At 44.0% G+C, this 22,155-nt stretch overlaps 1 long non-coding RNA gene across 1 annotated transcript; it reads right to left on the bottom strand.

Moving 5' to 3' along the window:
- Positions 1-12,389: 12,389 nt before the first annotated feature.
- Positions 12,390-21,938, bottom strand: LOC111756572 (uncharacterized). The gene is made up of 3 exons (XR_010040935.1): positions 21,857-21,938; positions 16,477-19,309; positions 12,390-12,611 (listed from the first exon to the last, which is right to left on the bottom strand). It is a non-coding gene; the product is annotated as an uncharacterized LOC111756572 (long non-coding RNA).
- Between the last annotated feature and the right edge of the window lie 217 nt (positions 21,939-22,155).

Below are 22,155 nucleotides of genomic sequence, written 5' to 3'. Positions count from 1 at the left end.
AGATGCCCACTATAAGGCACGGTAGAAGAGTGAAGTTTCCCAAACAGCTGAGGCAGCAAAGATCAGAGACCCACATTTGAAGTGTGTTATAGTCATCTTTGTTCAAAGCCAGTGGTTAAGGCCACTGGCTTTGGAGGCCGGAAGAAGGCAATGGAAATAAAGCAGAACTCAGAAAGAAAGCAGCCTTAGCATGCATTCCTGTCTGTGCCACGGACTGTCATAAAGGCAATATTGATTCATCACCTCACTCATCTATTCAGCCATTCATCATTTATTCCTTGAGTTTTCCCTGGCTGTCATTTATAGGCCAAGGTTTGTGCAGCCAGAGAAGATTTAATGAGTATAATAGTGCCTGCTCAGAGGAAAGCATGGCGGACTAGCAACAGGGACAAGCAGGAGTGGATTAGGGCTACTGATCCTTCAGCAGACTGGATAGACAAGGTGCTTTCAGGAAGGAGCATGCAAGAGAGGCAGGTCTGAACTTTAGGGAGTGAACAGAAAAGAAACTAGACATCTCTATGGCATAGCACAAGTTCTGTATCCCAGAGCCTGGGAACCACACTGAAGAAAAGAACTTTCCCAGGAAGCAGGAGAAGATGACAGGAGAGTTAGAAATGCAGCAGCTCAGACCTGAACCATGAGCCGGGGAAGAGGGAAGAATGGCAGTGCCTCAAGCCATCACAGCGATTGCAGGTGCGGGGACAAAGAAAGAAATGTGATCCAAAGGACACACAGGCCTTGGTCACTGTTACAGATGTAGGGGGAAAGGGAGGTTATCAGCCTGGATACCAGGTTTAGGTATCTGAGCAACCAGGGAGGTGATACAGAGCACAGGAGCAGGTTTGGGGGAGACGACGCGTTCAGCTTTTTCTGAATCACACCCAGCTGTGTTTTCTTCAAGCATGAAAACTTTTCATCAATAGTCTGCAAATGATTTATTGTTCCTGCTTTCCGCATCTATTCTCCTTTGGATTCTATATCCTTTTTATGTACCTGGAGACAGAGAGAAGCACAAGGATGAGGAGCATGACACAGAAACAAGCAGGGAGAGCGATCCAGAGGGGCGGAAATCTCTTCTGCCCTTCCCGTGTACCTCTCACGAATGCAAGTGAGCTTCTTGCGCCAGCCCAGAGTCTCCATCTGCTCCCCACCGCTTTCTGATGGCAGCCCTGGAGGTTTGGGAAATGGAGGCCCCAGGAGGGCTTGTGACTTGCCAGAGGTCACACTTCCAGGCACTAAATGATTCCTGATGCACACAGTGCCATGGCCGCTGAGGGACACTGCTCTGCCTCTCCCACTAATGTTAGAAGTATTAGGGTTCAGAGCGAGGAATAGCAAAACAGCCTGCTCTTGTGTAGAACTGGGTGGCCAGGGGATGTCTCCAGTGGATGCATCAGGGGTCTCCGCTCTCCATGTGAGGTTAAGAATATGGAAAAAAATGTCAGATCTGAATTCCTGTGGAAGTGCCTCCTGACCTTCTCTAACACGGTGTGGTTTGAGTTTTCCGGAAACCAAGCCCCCGACTAATGGTTCCACTCTCTTTTCTAATAAATACGTGGCCGTGGGCCCGGCTCCCCTCTCTGCTTTGTCATAAGGGACCCGTTATTTATGACTTGGGGATGAGTCACGGGCCTTGGCAAGGAACTCACAGCTCTGGGCCCAGTGTATTTTTCCACTCAGTAGCAAACAGAGGAGTACACTTGTAAATCCTCCCGTCAAAACGACTGTGTAGGTATCTTCACAGGGATGCTCCTCCTGACTTCTCCATAAATCTTTTCCTTGTTGTATGTTCCTGGTGGTCTTTGGCTGCTGTACAGGGTGAGCAAGTGGGGGTTCTTAGAGACACTGGACTCAGCTCCTACCCCAGCTCTCAGGCCACACAACCAAGTATTTGCCCACAAAACTGCCACATCTTCCCTGGGGAATTTTTCCAAGGCGCACAGTGAACTGGGGGATGTGAAGGAGTCAGGACAATGAATTCCAGAGAAGGAAAATGTGGAATATGAGAGAAAGAAAAAGACACGTGGGGATTCCAAGGCTCCTGTGATCCTCAGGGCCTAGTCTCATTCTTCAGCAGAACATTCTTGACTCCTGCCTAACCCAGAACTGCCCTGGGCACCTGCATCCACCCCAACCTTTCTGCTCTTTGCTCTTCTTCATGATTCAAGTTCCTTTCTGTTCCTCCAGTCCCATCCCCCTCAGAGCCCCTACTCAAGTACGTTGCGTAGGCAGAAAGGTAATTATAATTTCTTATTGCCTACTCTTGTTTGCCCAAATAAATTTGAAGCTATTGATTTGGACATCTTTTTTTTAATCTCTTTTCATTAATTATAACCAGGCATTTGATTGGGATTGAGGGAAAGGTGTTAAGAACTGTAAAGGGATGAAATTTTAGCCTACTAGCAACCTAGCAAGTTTGCCTGCCACTGTTTAATGGATGGTGGCAGGAAACCAAAACTTCTTGGTTCAGAGATCAAAGATAGTTTACCACTCACAGCGGAAAGCACTACCCTGGGAATTAACATTTGTACCAGTTCCACGAATCCCAATTCCTTCAGGGTGAGGTAAAGAGAGCCAGATGATGCTTGAATGCACTGTGGGTAGCATTACAGTAGAGGATTCTTGAACTTACCAAGTCTAAGTGTTTTTAAGTAGGTAATAAGCGTGCCTAAATTTTGACCTTGAGGGAAGACACTATCTTAGGTGTATTGAACAAAACTGCCCTCAGCTGCAGAGAGAGACCCCTCCTCTATCTTCCTGAACTATTAGCTATAAAAACAGCTTGACAAAGTGTTCATGAACAAAGAGAGACTGAACCTATGCTATTGAGATGTGAAGAAGACCCAATAAGGTATTCAACTAAATTTTTTATTCATCTCATAATGAACATGTCTTAATGGTCGCCAAACCCTCTCATCATGCACCAACCCAACATGGTGAGCTTGAGACAATGTAGAAGATGTGCCTCAGCTGTAACAGCGTATCACAGCAGGCTCACGTGGTGTCCTGACCAAAGCCTTCAGTACTTACTTCTACAGACTGAAGTGACTACCCTGCATGAAACAAACCAGAAGTGCTAGAGAATGAGCACGCCTGAAGGCGGTTCTGAGCCAAAGAAAGATGGAGAGATAGTGGGCAAGGACCCCAACTTTATTCTCCCTGGCTGGAATAACTGTCTCCTATTGTTCCCCAATGATGTTTAGCCCCACTGCTCATACTGACAACTACTCATTAACACTCCTTGATTGGCTTCTTTCCTTCTCTTTCTCACTGTGGCACTCTTTCAGTATTTTGGAGAATATCCTTCCTACTTTCATTCAACTTCTTATCTCTGTAACTGCTTCTAGTGATCCCATCCCAAGACACCCATCCCAAGATGCCGAGCATATTGTGCCATATTTGAAAATGAAACATGTATTGCTCTCATAATGCAAAGTATAAGCAAAAGTCAGCAATTATTCCTTTCGGAGGAGGAGGAGGAGGAGGAGATCAGTGGAGGGCAGGAAGTGAAACACAGAATAAAAGAAGCTGAGATAGCCTCACCTAGAACCTGTACTGGCTCCTAAGAACTCTTCAGCCAGTAAAAGAGGAAGACACATCAGGATCACTGGCCATGGAAACATTTGCCTGCAGGCTTTTCTTCCAGGCAGTTCTCCCCTAAGATCCCCTACATTTTCTTGATCCAGACCCTTCCCTTATAGAAACCTCACTCACACACAAGGTATCTGAGAATAGCTGTGAGTGGAATCTCTGGGACATTAAAATTATAAGCCTCTAACTCTTGAGCTAAAGTGAGGCATTCCTGAGAAGAAGAATGGTGTGGGAGTCAAGAACATCAGATAGAAGTGCTTGGGCAGTTGTCAAACCACACACCTAATGATTTGGAGGTGCCCCAAGAGTAGGCTGAATGTTTCTGGTTCAGCCACATTTCTGCATAATTTACATTCTGCCTAGGACCATTTTGCCAGGTTTCCTTCTCAGGAACGGCACTGGAAATTCTTCCCCAATAACCTTAACAAGCAAATGTAACCACATTAGGAAACTACCAGCATTAATTAGCACTTGTAACTATGGCTCATTATTGTTATTAGCTCTTGAACTGAAACAGCTCTTTATACTTTTCAAAACATTATCACATTGGCCATATGTCATTTGAGCCTCTTCCTATCTTTCTTTTTGTAAGACAATGAGGAAGACAATATTATCATCGTTTTATGGATAGTGAAACTTTGACTCAGAAGAAAAAACTTGAATGAAATGGTAACAATTAACAGAAAAAGGAAACTGAGGCTCAAAGAGAGTGGTTTTTTCAAGGTCACACAATGCATTAGTATTCCGAAGAGTGAGAGGAACACTATGTTAAACAGTTCTAGGGTAGCTCCTAGTAACTGGATATTTACAGTGTAACAGGACCTGGACATTGAGCACATTCAGTACATGGTCATTGTTAATCCTCAGGATACCTTCCAGGTAGGTATTACGGTTCTCCCATTTTATTTATGAATGCATCAAGTTAAGTGCTTTGGCCTCCAGGAAAAGGTGATAGTTTCTGAGGGATACTGGCTGAGTGGACATGGATGTTAAACATGAGTTGCAAACATGAGTTCAATCAGACCTGACAGCCAGATGTCTGGGCTGGTGACGTCAGGGCTGAGGGCAATGGCTGGGGGGCAGCCAAGCTCTAGTTGGTAGCCCCCACCCAGACAGCTTCTCATGTGCTGGGAGCCACATGGGAACCAGAATGAAAAGAGTATGGCTATTGCTCCCTGCTGAGGACATCTTGCTGAGGGGCCTGGGGGCTGGTCTTTGTACATCAAAAACAGTCAAGTATTTATGTGACCCTGAATGGAGTGGGCTTTGGGAAGTGCTGGTTTAAGTTGCTGCAGCTCCAACTCCAGTGGAGACAGCTCCACCTCCTTGCCTCCACTAGAAAGGACCCCTGTGATTGCTTCCTCTCCTCCATCACAATCTTTTTAGTTCAGCTACACCATGTGGCCATTCTCTTCCCTTCTTTTGTGGATCTGCTCCATGGTCTCTTCCCAGAGGGACATCTCACTCCTCTCCCAGGCTTGGCCCATACTTCAAAACATACACTAGACCAGACCATTTCTTTTATGTGTTTTGGTCTGAGTGTTATGCAAAGTCTCAGTGAAAATCTCCTGTAACGTCCCTCTCCCCAGTCCCTGACATGTCCTTTCTGGCAGCAGCCCTTGAAAGCTCCTCAGTATCCAGATGTTTGGTGTCCTGCAAGCTGGCTGATGTCCAGCTACGCAGCAGCAGCATTAATGGACCATGTAGCCATGAAGGCTTCTGCTGGGGAAGATGGTGGTCAGTTTACTTAACTCAATTAGAAACAAAAGCAATAATTAGCCTGGGTGACGGAGGGAAAGGAAAAGGAATAAATCAAACCCAGGCTCAAGAAACACCTGTGGAAAGGGCTTCCCAGCCTGGGGGAATAGCAGCTGTAGTAAACAAACCATGAGTGACCTTGGCTCATAGACTATTAAATTTGCTGATTGCTGATGGGTTTACGCAGCCCAAAGTGGGAATAAAGCCACAGTCAGGCAGTAGCCCAGTCTTCCTGTATGTGAGCATTTAGCCATTGAATTAACAAGGTGGACCAGCCCTGGTTGGTCTGAGGCTGTGGGTCTGAATGGCAAGAAAATACTTGGACTGTCCATGTATGGGGAACACCCAATGAGGACCGCATCCTCTATAGATTTAGAGACAAAGTAGGCAGGGGTCATATTCGCTCAGAGAACTACAGTACTAAGCAGAACAAGCCTCTCTCTCTCTCTCTCTCTCTCTCTCTCTCTCTCTCTCTCTCTTTCTCTCTCTCTCTCTCCCTTTACTGTACAATGACATCCTTCACCAAAGAAAACATGGCCTCCATCAGCTTTCAAGTTCTGTACCTTAACATTTCTCCATCACTCTCTGCCTCAGTTTTTTGCTTACAGGTATCAGGGAGAGACTCTAAATTGCCTAGGAAATAGATGGTTAATCTCGAACTAATGAACTAAAACCAGAAGAATGAGGAGCTCAGATCAAACCAGTTTGGAAACTCCACCAATGATAACAATACAGTTGGGGTTGTCAGAGACGGAGACAATGCCCTTCATTCCATCATGTGGGTGGTGGAGGAAGGCAGGGAAGGGAGAGAACTCTGGAAGAAAGAAAGGGTGCTGGGTGTTAATACCATGGTTAGACATTATACTCTGTTGACAGGAACAAAAAAGAACTACACAGCAGTGAGAGAAGTGGGTGTGTAAGGAAAGAATCTGTGACTGTATTGGGGAGATCAAAGAAGGCGATGTCAAAGTAAGTCTTGAAGGATGAATACGTGCTAAACAGATGAATGAGGCAAAGGCACTCCATGCTGAAAGAAGCAAGTGGAAAAGTATGCAGAGGCTTAGGTGTGCGAGGTAATGGCAAGAAATGTCATGTTCAAATGTTGGAGAGGGAGCGAGCCTGAGGATCTGCTGATGTTCTGGTCAGCTGGTGTGAGCAATGTTGAAGTAAGATTGAGTACAGGGATGTTTCTGGTACCTGTGTTATCTTCTTCCCTCCCCCCATTAGTGACAGAATCTGGACCATCCATCCCCACAAAGAAATGGAAGCAGCACGTTGAATATGGCACAGCAAGCAGAAGGAGCAGGTGCTGACACCATTAAACAGCCACAGCGTCATGGACAAGCCTTTTATTAGAGACAGAAATGACTTTCTTAGTTAAGCTGTGAGTAGCGGTCCTTTGGTTCAGACAGGGAGCAGAAAGGGCCACAAAAGAAAGGAGCTCACGGCGGTCAGCTTTGTGAAAGTCAGAGGGGAAGTCTGACATGGACACTGAGATGAGACCTGGGTGACCACAGTGAGCACAGTCACTGAGAGCAAGACCTGAGTTCAAGTAGGGTAGGCTGGGCTGTGGATGGAGGTTGAGTAGAGAAGCAAGTATAGAGAATTCCTAAAAGGCAGGCTATGGGGAGAATCCCTGCCCGCTCTAGGCTGTGTAGATGGAGGTGGGCATAGGGCTGAAGTAGGGTGCTCCATGAAGGGTTGGTAAAGCCAACCAGTTTCAAGGACACTGGTCATCTGAGCTGACATCTGTTGGACAAGCAGGGCCAAGGACTCAAAGGCAGATTGGAGCTCCCTATAGAGGAGTGAGGCAGGCAGAAAGGAAGTAAGACAAAAAGGAAGAAGGGGGAGAAACCTATCCCTTGGTCCAGGGCTTTGCATCCTCAGCATAGGAAGACTGGAGCCTGGAAAGGTCTGGGTCAGGAGGAGGTGCTGGGTAGATGTCTGGGGACACATCGAGCCTGAGACTCCCCTGGAGAGTGGCTGGGAGACAGAAGCTCTGGTTCTCATGTCACTAGGGTTGTGGGGAGCATGGCTGGAATGCACCACAAGCCAGTGTCCATTCCCTGGGGTGGCCAGTGGGGAATCTCCAGCCCTGAAGTCATCACCACCCGAGGAGTCTGGACCCTACCATGGAAAAAGGGTCCCACAGGGGCAGTCGGCGCCGGCACAGATGAGCTCATAGCTGCTTGCTGTCTCTTCCTTCTTCTCCAGGCATCTCAGATTTCTGGATACCAGGAGCATCTGACAGACAGGGCCTGGGACAAAGGGGAGAGAGGCTGGGATATAGACGCAAGGTGGGATGTGGGCTGTGGGCTGTGGGACGTGGAAAGGGTCTGTGTTACCCCCCTTTCTCCTGCTCTTCTGCTTCTTGCTGTATGACTTGAATGAAGCCAGTTTCTGAAGGTCTCAGTTTCCCCTCTAGGAAATGGAAATTCCACTTGATTTAGAATGTTTCAAGCATGCATTGAGAGCACCGAGGTAAATGCTTTAAAGCCTTAAAGTTCTTTGCACTCAAAGGGAACATACTATTAAAGAAAGTAATATTAAAGTATGGCTGCCATATTGCACAACCTTAGGGGCACCATTCCCATGACAGCCTTGCAGCATGGGACCCTCTGGAACTTGGGTCCTTTTACAAATGTCACGATAATAGCGCTCTCTGGGAGCTGTGCAAATTTGGAACCCCTTGTCCAATAGGGTGCCTGGGCTGGGAAAGGGGGTGCTGTTCTGGTCCCTAACCATTTGGGTGACTCTTGGAGCCAGACCCCTGCAGAAAAATCCTGCCCTAGACATTCTAGTCTGAACAAGTCCCTGCTGCTTCCCAAGGGGTGACTGGCCCACTGCCACCCCACTGTGTCTCATAAAGCTAAGTCAACAAGAGACAACAAAGAGATAGGGACACCCTACCAAACTTGGCACCTTAGAATCAACTGAATAAGACGTCCTTGGAGCACTCTGCCCAGAGTCTTATGTGTTTATCAGTTATAAAGACTGGATTTTCTTTCTACACAGGGAATATCAACTGTTAGGGTTACTACCACTGTCATCCACAAATCTTTTAGTTCAGAGGTGGTCTTAGAGGTTGAATACTCAGACCTGAGCCATCCTTGAGATAAAGTCTCCACTGTGGGAAGCTAAGGACATAAAGGACATTCAGAGATAGCCAATCATTCTGCTGGACAGCTCTCCCCAGAATGTAGAAGTAAAGGCCTTGCAGTGACATCATTTCACCAGCAGGGAGAATTTTCTATAGGAAGGGAGGGAAGAAAATGAGCTACCAATTACTGGGTCCTTTATTTATGTTAAGTTCTTTTCTTGCTCTGTGCCCAGTATAACAGTAGGTGCCCAATAAGATGCTAAATGAGTGAAGGGATAAATAGTAATGGGTGGGAGAACCCACTGAATGCCCTAACTACAGTGATTCTGCCTCCTAAGCGAACAATATTCTGTCTTCTAAGTATATACTTTCATACTAAACAAAGTACTTTGGAAGGCCATATGTTTTGCAAACCTAGCCTCAGGGAAGAGAGAAGAGAGATAAATAGAAAGAAATTCCTCAACAGAGGAATACAGAAAGTTGGCAGTTTTTGGAAAGAACCCAAGATTTAGAAGACAGTGACTGGAAATTAGGAAAAAGGATTTGGAGGTGAGCAGTGTGGCATTCAGGCTGGTTTACAAAGACACAGCCGACAAAGATGAACAACAGAGGTGACTAATGGACATTTCAGTACTGCAAGATTTAGGGGTAACCCTTGAAGCTGTCACCTGACCTGTACACAAGTATCCAACCACTAAAACATTACCTCCAGAGCACACATAGATAAGTACTATCATATTGGCAGCACAGCACAACACAATGAGGAATATTCCAGTCCAGTGGTGGCAAACCTATGGCACGCGTGCCAAGAGAGCTGATTGTTATCACTGAAAACTCTAAAATTTTCACCATCACTGCTGGGGATATGAGGGAATTTGTGATGAGTGCATGTGCATCAAATAGAACCTTATTTTTCAGACATTTAAAATAAGAAGTTGTTAAGAACGTTATGGAAGTAGGAAATAAAACAGTGGGTAAAAATATCTATCTTTTCTCATTTATTCGTATGCACTATTCTGTGTGGATTTAGTAGTCAATATTTCTAGTCTCCAGAACTTTTTTTTTTTTTTACTTCTTTTTTCTTTTTTTTTTTTTACTTTTATCGGTGCCGGGGATCAAACTCACGACTGCCTGCTTACAAGGCAGGTGCTTATGCCACTGAGCTAAATCCCCAGCCCCAAATCACCAGAACTTTTGGAAACAGAGCAGGCTCCACATTCACAGAAGTGTTAATGGCCGAAGATTTCTAAACAAAGTACTTAGAATCAGAAATCAAAATTCAGAGTCAGATGGGAGCTCTCCAGTTCATGCCCAGTCCTTAGTCAATGAGTCTGTTACAGTGCTCAAGAAAGTACTTTCATCAATAACCCAATACTTCCATTAATAAGCCAATAAGCCAATACTGCACTCCTTATATCTTTCTCTCCTCGGAAGAAATTTGGTAACTTTTTGGACTTCATTCACACACAGGTCCTTCAACAATTTTAAGAGTGCTATCACAGAAGCCATTAGCTGACCCCTAAAACCTCATCTATTCATTTGGACAAACATCTAGATCATGCTTTCCAGCCTCCACTGCAGTTAAAGACATCCACATGCTAAATGACTTCCAATGATATCTGAGTAGAAATGTGCTCCATTGGCTGGTCTGGCTCATTTAAAAACCTCCCATGTGCTGCCTTCTTGCTCTTTTGTTTTTGTTAACCAGGATATTGACGCCCAGGGTGACTTTGGAAGCTATGTGTAATAACTTTGCCATCCTCAAGCAAAGACAGTTATTGTACAAAAAGTGTCAAATATTCCCCACGCTTATTTGACTGTGACACAATTTGTGGGTTATGTCAGAAAATATCTCAACGTGGCATTCTACGCCTTCCATACCAGGTTCTCCAATCCTTGCATCCGTGTCTTCTGATGGTTCTCTATAAATTTTGTGCTCCTAACACTTTCCCAGATCTGTTGGATTTCTTAAAGGCCAAAACTTTCAAAAGAACCGAGGACCACTGGGGTTGTGGGTTTGTGGACTTTGCTGTGATTTGCTGTACCTCTTGCATCTGCTATTTCTTCTAGATAATCTGTTTTCTCCTTGTCGCTAGATCTTCCTGCTTTAAGAAAGTCCTTCCTCCTTCATATACTGGCTTTCTGTGACTTCCATTCTTCCACCTCTTGTACTCTGTGAACAAACTGTCCCTATCATCATCCTTGAGGAGTTAATAAATATTCCATATTTCTTTTCAGGTAAATGAAAATACTGTAATTATCTGCCTTTTTCAAATTAGTTTTGAGGGTTGGGGATATAGCTCAGTGGGAGAGCACCTGCCTAACAGATGTGAATTCCTGGGTCTGACTGCCAGCACCACAAAAGACGAAGAAGAAGAATAGAAAAGAGAAGGAGAAATTAGTAATCAAGATGTAGCCAGAAATGGTATGGGACACTTCTCAGTAAAAGTGTGAAATCCTGACACATATTTAACAAATTAACCCTCTGCTGCAAGCCTAGCAAGATTATAGATAGAGACTACACCATCAGCCTGGATCCCAGGGAGAAAATGATATAAAGCAAAGCCATAGCCAACCTACAACATATACAGAATGTGAATGAGAAATTCCATTATGGAACGTAATAGAAATTTTGGAGTCTTTCATTACCACCCTTTAACACAGCCCAATCTGACCAATACAGAAATAGTGTCTAACTTATCATATCACCTTTTTATCACCATGGTGATTCTAAAGCTCTTGGAATTGGATCATCTGTCATTAGAGGGCTTTGGGTGACTATGAGAGCAGATCCTCCTCCTGTGAGAATTAAACTTTTGTTCTGCAAATGCTCTAAGGTGTGGAGCTTGTTCATTATGGCAGCACATTGGCTTGTCCAAACCAACGTCTTTATATATCCTCCCTGCCTGTCTGTCTTTTGATCTGTCTATCTTCAGATTTACGATATTTTTGGTCACTGCTATATCCGTCATCTTTGCCTTCTTTCCCAATTCCATTACCCCCACCACTACAAAATCCATCATCTCTGTCAATGTTCCCACCATCCCTTCCAACACCAACACTACAATTTTACCATTATCATCACTAAGTACCACCACTCATGTTCACCTTTGATCTCAAAATTATGAATTCTATCTCGGTGGCTTTCACTTTCTCTTCTGTCACCTGTCATTGCCACCAACTCTATTATTACAATCTCACCACTACAACAATCATCACTATATCACCTCTACTGTGATTGCCATTAGCTCTGCTCTACAATCACCGACTCTGCTGATACTAACATACCTATCATCATTCATACAGTCACTTTCACTGTGTCACTATAGTTACCCCCACCTTTATTTCCATTGTTTGTATTAATATTATTTGCACTCGCTGAGGCGCCAGAGTTGTCTTTACCACTTATCAGAGTTAACCTGAATTTCTGGGTGTGGCTGAGCAGGTCGTGGAGGCATGATCTTGGATGCTGTGTCTGGTCCTTGGACCCTTCCTGTCTGGCATTATTTCCCTTCTCTGCTTCTTGGCCAAAGTGAGGTTTGTCCCACCATGCCTCTCTTCCATGATGCTCCTGCCTTGGAACCAGCTGATCATCAACTAAACCAGACTAAACCTCTTCTCCTTTAAACTGTAGGTATCAGGTAGTTTGCTCCACTAATGGGAAAGTGGGGTAACACACCACTTACTCTGCTAGTCTCATTATTTTTAAACACCACCAATATTCTCATTGTAAAAAAAGTCACTGTCACTTTTCTACTTTTATCAGTGGCATCATCTCAGCTTCACTACAACCATCATTGTTCAATTCGGGGAGTCATTCACAGCTCTCCCCCTTGTTCTGCTTTCAAAGAGTATGCAATGGTTACTTGGCCTAAGAATATCCGGTGGTGTACTGTGCTGGTTTCAGAGACACTGTGCCAGACCGAATACCTACCCCACATGGACGCAGTATGGGGATGAGGCTACTCTCCCAGGGAGAAGCTTTCTTTTTGGCTTGATCCTCTCCCTGCCACTCCATCCACTCTTCTTTCTTCCATGTGGTGGCCACATGATCCTGGAAAGGCCTAAGCAATAGAGCAAATGTAAGATGTTCCCGTGTTTCTTGAGTTCCCTTTTGCGGCTTTCTGGTGAATGTGGACACATCCAAGACTTGGGTTTGGACCTAAAGACAAGTAGATGAAGCAGGTTTTTTAGCTGATTTTGGTTCAGGGCCATTTGGACTGATTTATTTCGTTGAGACATTCTCCACATCATCTAACATGGCTCACTAGAGTTTGCCATTTTTATATTCTACTTAAATTTTTATTTTTATCAAAGTAATGCATGTGCATATCTTAAATATGAAATGTTCTACAATGTTTATAATGAAAAACACTGAACTATGGTGCCAAAGTTATTTGTTTCTGAGTCCTCTTGTGAGGCAAGTACTTTATTTTAATTCTACTTTTATTCCCACATTTCTAAGTAACATAGTAATACTGTATTTTTCACATATTTTACTTTTAGGTTTTAATCTATTGATCTTATACTATGGAAGATAAGCACTCAGCTCCCATAGCCCATTAACTAACAACCACTATTAATAACTATTAACACTCAAACCACTTTTCTTGTCTGTTTTTGGTTCTCTCAACATTAGAAATTGTTGATTTTGCTATTGGCTTAATTTTCCATACTGTCATTTACTAATTCATTAAATCCTTCAACAGAATAAAAAATTCCTTTGGCTGTGTATTATTAACAATTTCATTTCCTTCATGGGGACCTCCCTCTCACAGTGTCTCATCTTTGTGGTTCATCTTGATCATCTATTCTCTACATATTTTGATTTCTATCATCTTGAAACTCTTTCACTATGATTCTTGGATGTGAATCTATGCTTAATTTTTATATCTTTTGTCTCCCTCTTCTTCATGGATTCACTTCCTAATCAAGGCAAATAACATTATCCAATATATTCCTGGGAATGAATGATTAGGAAGTAATTTTTAAAACCATTTATGTTCAAAATTCTCTTTATTTTTTTTTGTCACGCTGAACTCCTAGTTTGACTGATATAAGTTGCTAGTTCGGAAGGTATTTTTCTCGGAAGGTATTTCTCTTAAAATTTCAAAACATTATTCTTTTTCTTCTAGTCAAGATAGCAGTTGTTGAATGAATGTTAACACAATTCTGATTCCCAGATATTTGTCAAATAAACTATTTTTCTCTATTCTGGAAAGTTACATTTTTCTTAACCAGAGTTTTCAGATTTCCTTGCAGTGTACTTTGGAGTGAGTTGTTTCTTAAATTTAGTTTGCTATGCATTCAGAAAAATTTGAGTCTATAAATCCACCTTCTCTAGTTCTAGGAAATTTTTGGTAATTTTTTGTACTTTTGATAATGTTTGGCATTTTTCTCTGGTAATTTGATTTGTCTCTAGGTCTTATATGTTTTGATATTACTCCTAGACTGGACATATCATTTTTTCTGTCAAATTCTATTAGAGTTTTTTTTCTATTTTGGTAAGAATTGACTTTATCTCTCAACTCTTGGGTTATTTTGCTGTTTTGATTTAGTCTTTAATTAAATACAAATGTCATATTTATATTTTCCATTAATGTTCTTTTTCTATTCTATAAAAAAATCCCAGTTTTCATTTAAAAGAGGCACCATCTTTTGTATCATTCTGAAAATGAAAGTCATAGATTTGTGCCATCTTCTTTATTGTCTCCTCCATGCTTCTGTCTTCCATGCTGAAGGCTTTCTTTGACTATCAAGTAATTAGTAGTTGCCCAGTCATATTTGTGATAGTTAATCTTGACTGTCAATTTTACTGGCTTGAGAGATACCTGGAAAATTCATGAAGCATACTCTGGTTGTATTTGGGTCACAGGGGACATGACCTTAGGCTTTATATCTGGTCCTGGCCCCTTCTCCCAGGCTCTTCCCCTGCTGTTTGTTTCCAAGATTCCAGAATGAAGCAATTTCCTCCACTATGCTATTCTACTGATGTTTCTGCCTTGGAGCCAGTTGACCATGGACTAAAACCTATGAAGCCGTGAGCCAAAATAAACTCCCCGTCCTTTAAGTTGTTTATGTCAGGTAGTTGCTCACAGTGACCAAAATCTGAAGTGTGAGACACTAAAATGTTGATTCTAAGTTGTCAGAGGAGAAAAAAAAACAGTATGCTCAGGTGGGCTTTTCCCGGGAATAATTAAGTAGCACTCAGTTGTATTAGGAGACTGAGATTCAATATCTGCAGTCTTTTCTCTTGAGAAAATCAATTTTCTCAGGAAGTCTCTTCCAATATTTTCCATGTGAACTAACATGGCTGCCAGTGTTCTGGGACTAGAACGAGGGAAAGAGCCCAGGGCCTTGGTTTTCAGGAAGCAGACTTATCCTTAATCCTCCTGCTTTCAGATCGGCTCCACACCACCCCTTCAGCTACTCCTGGTGCCTCTGTGTCCAGAACTTTTTTGGTTCAACATTTCAAAGCGTTAACTTTCTGTTTTCTGCCAGCATGCAAGAGGATGACTACCTGAGTTCACAGGATAAAGAAATAAACCTGGGATGAGCAAATTCTTGATACTTCTATTAAAAATTTATAACCAGTCTTTCTATTTTACAACCTCATTCCAAATTTCTGCCTTCAGAATAACTGGTGCCTCACATCCCAGGCTGTTCTGGGATTCTGTGGCTAGAAATACTTTGCTACCTGTAGGCTTGTGCCATTTACCCGCTTATGGTGTCTAGATGTCCCCCTAAAGTCTCATGTGGTCACAGGGCTTTTTCAGAGGTGGCCGAATCTAGAGTGTGTACAATTAATAAATCAATCTACTGATTAGTCTGGCATAGCTCTGGCTAAGAGTTAGGGCATGAGTGCTATACCTGGTGAAGAGCAAGTAACCTACATAAAATATATGGGGCAGAAAGAGTCTTGTCTCCCCCTTGCTTGATTGTTTGTCAACTTTTGCTGCCTTCTGCCACCATGAACTGCTTCTCCTCTGGGATGTCCCTCTGCCAGGCCACCCTGCCTTGACCCAGCCAATTATGGACTGAAACCTCCATAAACTGAGCTAAATAAATCTTACTCCCTTTAACGTTGACTGCCAGGTATTTATCTCAACAATGAGAAAAGTAACTAAGACATGCCTTCTCACCCTTGCAAGCCTGGATTTCAGTTTTCTGTGATCTAATGTCAGGTACAACTTTTCAATTCACTAATTTCCAAATTGTTATCTTCTCTTTCCTGCCACCATTTCCTTTTCTATTCTTTTTCCTGTGGGTTTATGCCTTTTAAAAAATTCAATTAAAGATATTTTAGTGGGGTGACTGGGGAGAAGCCAAGATAAACACATGTGTTCAATCAGCTATGATTAAAAAGCATAATGTTCTCTATTGCAGAGTCAAACTAACAGTTAATTATATTCTTCTACCTTATTTTGTCTGTGCCTTTATCTATACAATGGGTGATTGGTGGAAAGTAATCTGGTCTCTTATCATCATACCTCACTACGACACCAAATTTATTGAAACATATTGTGTCGCTGGAAACTCACCACCGTCACCATCACTTTATTCCCAGCACCAACCCCCCTCTCACCTAATTTCATTATCACCTCATCCAGAGCCCCTGCTATGATGTCCAACACTACTCCTGCTGTCACCTTGATGTTTAGATTTGCAATTTCCTGATCTTGGTCTCAGAAAAAAACCCCACATGTTGAAAAGTCTTCCAAGATTTTCACTGGTTTCTTTGTTTTCTTCATCTCTTTATTCTTCTTGGATGGAAAAAAAATCTCTATCAGCTCTTCCAGGGTTTCCATCAGCTTCTCTAAAGTTTCCATCATTACCATCACATGCTCTGCTGTCACGTCCTCATCTTCATAAGCACCAGTAACTCCATGGCCACCACCTCCACAGTGTTAACCAAAATTTTCACTATTCTCCAGCATTATCTCCTCTAGAAATATATTAAATAATAAATGTATTCAATATATTTCTTTCCACAGGTCTTGCACTCAGTCAGGTACCATGGTGCTCACCTGCATTCCCAGCCTTGGGAGGTGGAGACGAAGAGGATCACTTGAACTCAGAAGTCCAAGTCCAGCCTGGGAAGCAGAGTGAGACCCAATCATAAAATCTGTCAAAACAGAGTATTGAAGAGAGCAATACAATTAATCAGAACAAAGCAAAACAGTGATGACAATATTTGCCTTCAAAGAGATGGTAAAAGGAAATCCCCCATATTTGCTATATTGCATAAGGTCATCCTCCCAAGAGATGCTCAGACCTCTGGCTGCCAGTTGCTAATGGGGGCGGGAGGAGGATGGGATGTTTGATTCTCAGCCCGTGCACCAGTAGGCTCACAGCTGCTTACCAGGGAGGCGAGTGGGTTCCTTTGTTGCCCAGTGCCCTAAGTTCCAACATGGCGTGGATTTCAGAAGACACTGGCTGGTTCTCTCCTTGAGTCACCCGCAGCTCACTTGAGCCACGGCTGCTTACCACAGAGGCGAGCAAGTTCCTTTGTTGCCCAACACCCTAAGTTCCAACACAACTACCTTAGTGTTTTTTGAAAACAGGAAGGAGGAATGATTCCTACCTTTGAACATACACAGCATTCTTTTGGGAAAGAGAAGGCTGGAAAAGAATCAACTGGTTTTCCAGCTCAAGCAATATATATGGAGAGAGAGAGGTGCTAAGAGACAAGCATGGAACACTTCCTGGCACATCCTACCAGGCACTTTGGATAAACTATCTTTTTGGGTAAAAATCATTGCCCCAGTTCTAAAGGAGGAAACTGAGATTCCCAGATGCTAAATAACATATTCAAGGCCACACGATTAATAAGTTGTAGAGCCAAGATTCCAGCTCTGTGTGACTTCAAAGTCCATATTCTTTCCATTACACTATGTTGGCAGGAAATCTCAGGAGCTTTGGTTTAAACACAATGGGATACAACTCTGAGCAAAGAGAACCACAGCCATGGCCTCTACTCCCAGGGACATCTTGTTTGATGAGGCAGGAAGAAGTCCCTCTCTTAAAAAGAAAGGCCATTACCGTTACCTGATGAAGACACAGCCCCAGTCTCACAGAGCTACACTTTGCCTGAAGGTCCCACTCCAGTGAATCTTCACAGTGCCACCTTTCCCTGACCCCTGTTCCCGGAGGGGAAGGGGAGGGAGTGTGGACATCCAGTCCTGGGAATGCCTGGGGTTGAGAGAACTGGGTTATTTTGGGATTGTTTACATTTGGAATCTTCCTGATCTTTGGTCCCAGAAAAACACCCACATGTTGGAAAGTCTTCCGAGTTATTCACTGTTGGGGTTTTTCTTCATCTCCTTCAGCTTGTGCTTCTTCTTGGATGGAAAAAAAATCTGCTAGTGATTAGTCACAACCTGTGAGGCTCAGCTTTGACAGCCCCACTGAGAAGAGAGAGACAAAGAGGCTCAGAGAGGGCCCCTAGGCAGATGCTGCTGGGAAGGAAATGTGGTTCACAGCATTGACCTCCCGGGATGAGGGATGTTCCATTTACTTCTGTCTACCAGGGGACAATCACTCCCTGAATGTAGGGCCCTCGATGGCTGTTCCATTCCAAGCCCTCAGCCCAGCTTCACTGGGAGCACAGGCCATAGTTTGTGTTAGAACAAAGCTCTGGGTCAGGAGTTGAGCAAGCAGGCCATAAAGAGAAAAAGAGCAGGTGCCAAGCACAAAGGATGCCTGTTCTGTGGGGTCCTTTTGGCCACAGCCTTTGCTAACAACCCAGAATGCCCTGCTTCGTGGTAGAAGTACAAGCTGTACAAAAACAAGTAAAAGCTGACAATCCCAAACCTCCACGGACAGCCATATGTTCTCTGGCAGGTTTTATCACATCTTTGTTCAACTGAAAATCTTGGGCCTTGTGTAGTCTTTTTTTTGAGGAGCCTAAGGGTTGGGTGGGGCTGAACACTGTCCACTGGGGCCAGGACAAAAGGAGATTGTTTCAGCTAAAGAACTACTTGGAAGTCAGATCTGGACCAAATTTTAAGAATCTAAGTATTGTGAAATATGGTGAGGAAGGGGTAATAAAGGGAATTTGGGAACTCTCCCTTGGTGTAGGTCTTTTTAAAGAGATTTTAAGACAACTAAAAAAATCAATTAATACAAGAAGCATCGACACAGCAAAATGACTAAATATCACGGATGACAGCCACCTCTAGGGTAGGTAGGACCTGGGAAAACACATATCTTTTGCTAGGCTCCTATCTGTGTAAACCATTTGAGTCATTCAAAACTAGCATCTCAACGCCACTTTGAAAGCCCAGTTTCACATGACAACCCGCCACACACACACACACACCATTTCACACCTTCAGACTGGCTCTAAGATCATAGGCATGCGGCCCTTTGCTCTTTAGTGTATTTTGTTGACTTCACGCATGAGCCTGAGGAGGAGAAACAGGGATTGGAGCCCACACAGATCCCATTCCAACCTCAAGGACCAACCCCCTCCCCAACTGATGTATATAGCCTTGGCCAGTCCCAGCCACATAGGGATTTACAACATTCAAGGAAGATACTTCAAAGCATGAGGCCCTTCCTGCCTAGGTCTAAAGGTGGTACTGAGTTTGGAGGAAGTAGTTTCTTAGCAAGACATATTCTTCCTCTACAGAAGGAGATGCTGAGGGGAAGGCAGCAACTGCTGGTTTCAGTCCTGGCCTTGCTTTTGCTGGGATGACCTTGAGTCACCATCTATTTCCCTCTGGATGTAACGTACCTCATCCATATACCAATGGTGACAATGCTCACTCATAGACAGAGCTGTCATGCAGTCTGGCATTGGCTTGCCTGTGGACAGAATGTTCCAGGTCTAGAGTTCAGCCTTGTCTTTTAGCATCTCTGGTGGGGATGACAGGAGAAGTAACAGTAAATGCAGAGATTGGAACAATGTGGCCAAGAGCCAAGAAATGAGGAAAGCATTCATCCTGTAAGAGGCAAGAAAATAGGTTCCCTATGGAGCCACAGGGGCAGGTAGCTGAAAAGGTGCTGAGGTCAGGCAGGGGAGAACATTCTGGCTTTGTCATAAGGCAAGAGCCAGAAGCTCAGATCTCAAAGAAGGATACTGAAGCCTTCACCTCAGTTCAGTTCTATGTGCCACTGAATTTTGTTGGCTGCCTAAAACAAGTCTACATACCATCCCTCAAAGTTGCCATGAGCCAACTGAGGAACAGCAGAGAGATCCCCTCTGATGGTACCTGCTCTTGCTCATTTCTGTATGGACAGACTAAAGTCCTAGGTCTTCAACACATCAAATCAAGCTACAACAGCCCCAGAGATAAAGCCAGAGAAAGGCTTGGCAGTGGCCCACTAGGGCTCCCCAAAAATGTGCCTAGAGGCCTAAGACTCTATCTTTCCACGTCTCTAGCTTGTCAAGAACAAGTATGTTCTCACACTGTAGAGGCCCATGAATCCAGGCCCCATCCAACCTCCACATTGATTCCCATCCTTTCATCTGTCCATTTTTTTAGATAAACAAAAATATAGTCTGTCAGACTTATATTTCTTACTCACAAATTTAAGTAAAAAGTCAATATAAAAATAATAATATAAATTCAATCCCATTTAATGATAGTGTATATGTAATGCACTCACACTTTCAGAAACAGGCTCTTGAACAAAGCCGAGCTCAGAAAAGATGCTAAAGGTACCATTCCTGACAATAGACCTGAACCTAGAGACAGAAGGTGTGGCAGACACCAAGCCCACTAAGAGAAAGAAAAACTAAGCATCTTCCAGATCCAGGTATCCATGCCTGTGATTTGCCCAGTAGGGAAGAGTGGACAATTGAAAAAGAGTCATATGAAGAAACTTTCACCCCAGGGACAGACAGAGAGCCAAAGTCTAAGGACTGAGGGCACAGGATGGGCAAGCTGGACTAAATTTATTGCCATCCACAGCTTGAAACTACTCAGATCAATCCATGTCCTGCACAGACTGTCATTATCATTTATTACACAATATTTTTTTGACCATTCTCATACCTCCCAACTCTAAAGAGGGCAGTTGTGTACTATTCCTGCCATTTTACAGGTGGAGAAACTGAGGTGAAAAGTGTCCTTCCCTCGATGCAGCAGGCAGGGGCCTTGGGAGGAGCCCAGAGGAGCAGTTTGAAGCCTCCAGGGGCTGGTCCTAGCACTGCATTTCAGTGAAGCCCTGCCTTTGCCTTCCACCCTTGGGTGAGGTCAAGGAGAACCAAGAAATGACTGAGGCAGGGCTTGAAGGGATGGCTGTTAGCAAGATAGCAGTGATCACCGGTCACTAGGAAGCAACCCAATCAATCCTCTTGACCAAGCGACCCTCACCACACTTGCAAACCAAACTTCCTGGACCAAGACCTCAAGCCCAGATGGAGAGCCGTGCCTTGGGAGCCAGACTTTACTCTCTGAGAAAATGATTTAGCCTCATTTTAAACTAGGCATTTTAAATGCACGCCTCCGAGCCCAGCTCTTGGGAGGGAGGATTGCTGCAAGTTGGAGCCCAACTTTGGCTACAAAGTGAGTTCAAGGCCAGCCTGAAATGCATAGTGAAACCCTGTATTGGAAAGACAAAAATAACAACAAAAACAAAAAACAAGCAACAGTAAAAGATCTAGCTTCATCTTGAGCACTCGTGTCCAAATGTGCCCACTGCATTTGGGACTAGACACTTTAATGCTGAAGGTTAGCCACCATCAGACTAGGAACTCCCTAAAGCAAATTCTGCTTTTAAATACATTTAATCCCAAAACTATTCTTGCTTACTGTTCCCTTTTTAATACTTTATTATTAACTTCCAGGGAGAATGAGCATGTGACTGATGGCATTTTCATCTCCCAGATATCAATCTGTCTGACATGGACTTTCCTCCATAGACCCAGAGAGCCCCACCACCTGTTTGCCATGCAGTGCCTGGGTCTGAGTCTCTCTGCTGCCCAGACAAAGACAGCAAGTCTCAGAAAACTCAGGTGACCTGCCCATCTAAGGTGCTCCCAGACCCGGACCTCTGGTCCTTTCCTCTAGACAACCTTGGACCTGCTATCTCCTGCTTTGACCTCAGGGTGTTCACCACCCCAGAGGCAAGACAGGAACTGGGACAAAAAAGAGGAGGACACTGGGGCCCAGGCCTTGACCCTGAGTTCCTATTTATAACCCTTATTCCGGAGACGGCCACTTAAATACACATTCCTGATAACTGAATAATCTTTGGAACTAAGCAAAAAATAGCCTGTGGCCCAGACCACAATTGCACAGCTGGAGAAGGGTGAGTAGAAACGACAGGACGACGCGGGCTGCTGGTGCAAGACAGGCTGGTGGGGACAGGGGGTGGGGGTGGGGGCAGCAGGAGGGGCCAGGTTGGGACAAATGAGTAGGAAAACAAATATAGCCATTTAAATATAGCCTTGCTGACCTGGACATGGTGCCAGACCCCTCTGCAGTGAACATTTCCCAAATCAGCTTGGATCTCTTGCTCCCAAAGGAAGTAAGAGCCCAAAGCCTGAATAGGAGGAGTCAGAAAGACCTTGGTGACCATGGGTGCTTAGAGATCTGGAGATGTCAACAAACAAACCAGGGATCTAAAGCAGCAGTTCTGCTGGCATCTTCTGTAAGTACTAATCTGATAGAGGAAGTGAAGCCATGCTCTGCAGCAGATGATGAGAGACATCTCATCCCCTAAACCAGCTGCTCAAAACCCAGACACCTTCTGAC

The sequence above is a fragment of the Cavia porcellus genome, unplaced genomic scaffold (genome assembly GCF_034190915.1).
Source record: "Cavia porcellus strain 051 isolate PalLab524CR breed Dunkin Hartley unplaced genomic scaffold, mCavPor4.1 scaffold_18, whole genome shotgun sequence".
NCBI classification, from domain to species: Eukaryota; Metazoa; Chordata; class Mammalia; order Rodentia; family Caviidae; genus Cavia; species Cavia porcellus.
The sequence above is the reverse complement of the archived record's forward strand: the minus strand, read 5'-3'. Positions and strand labels throughout refer to the sequence as shown.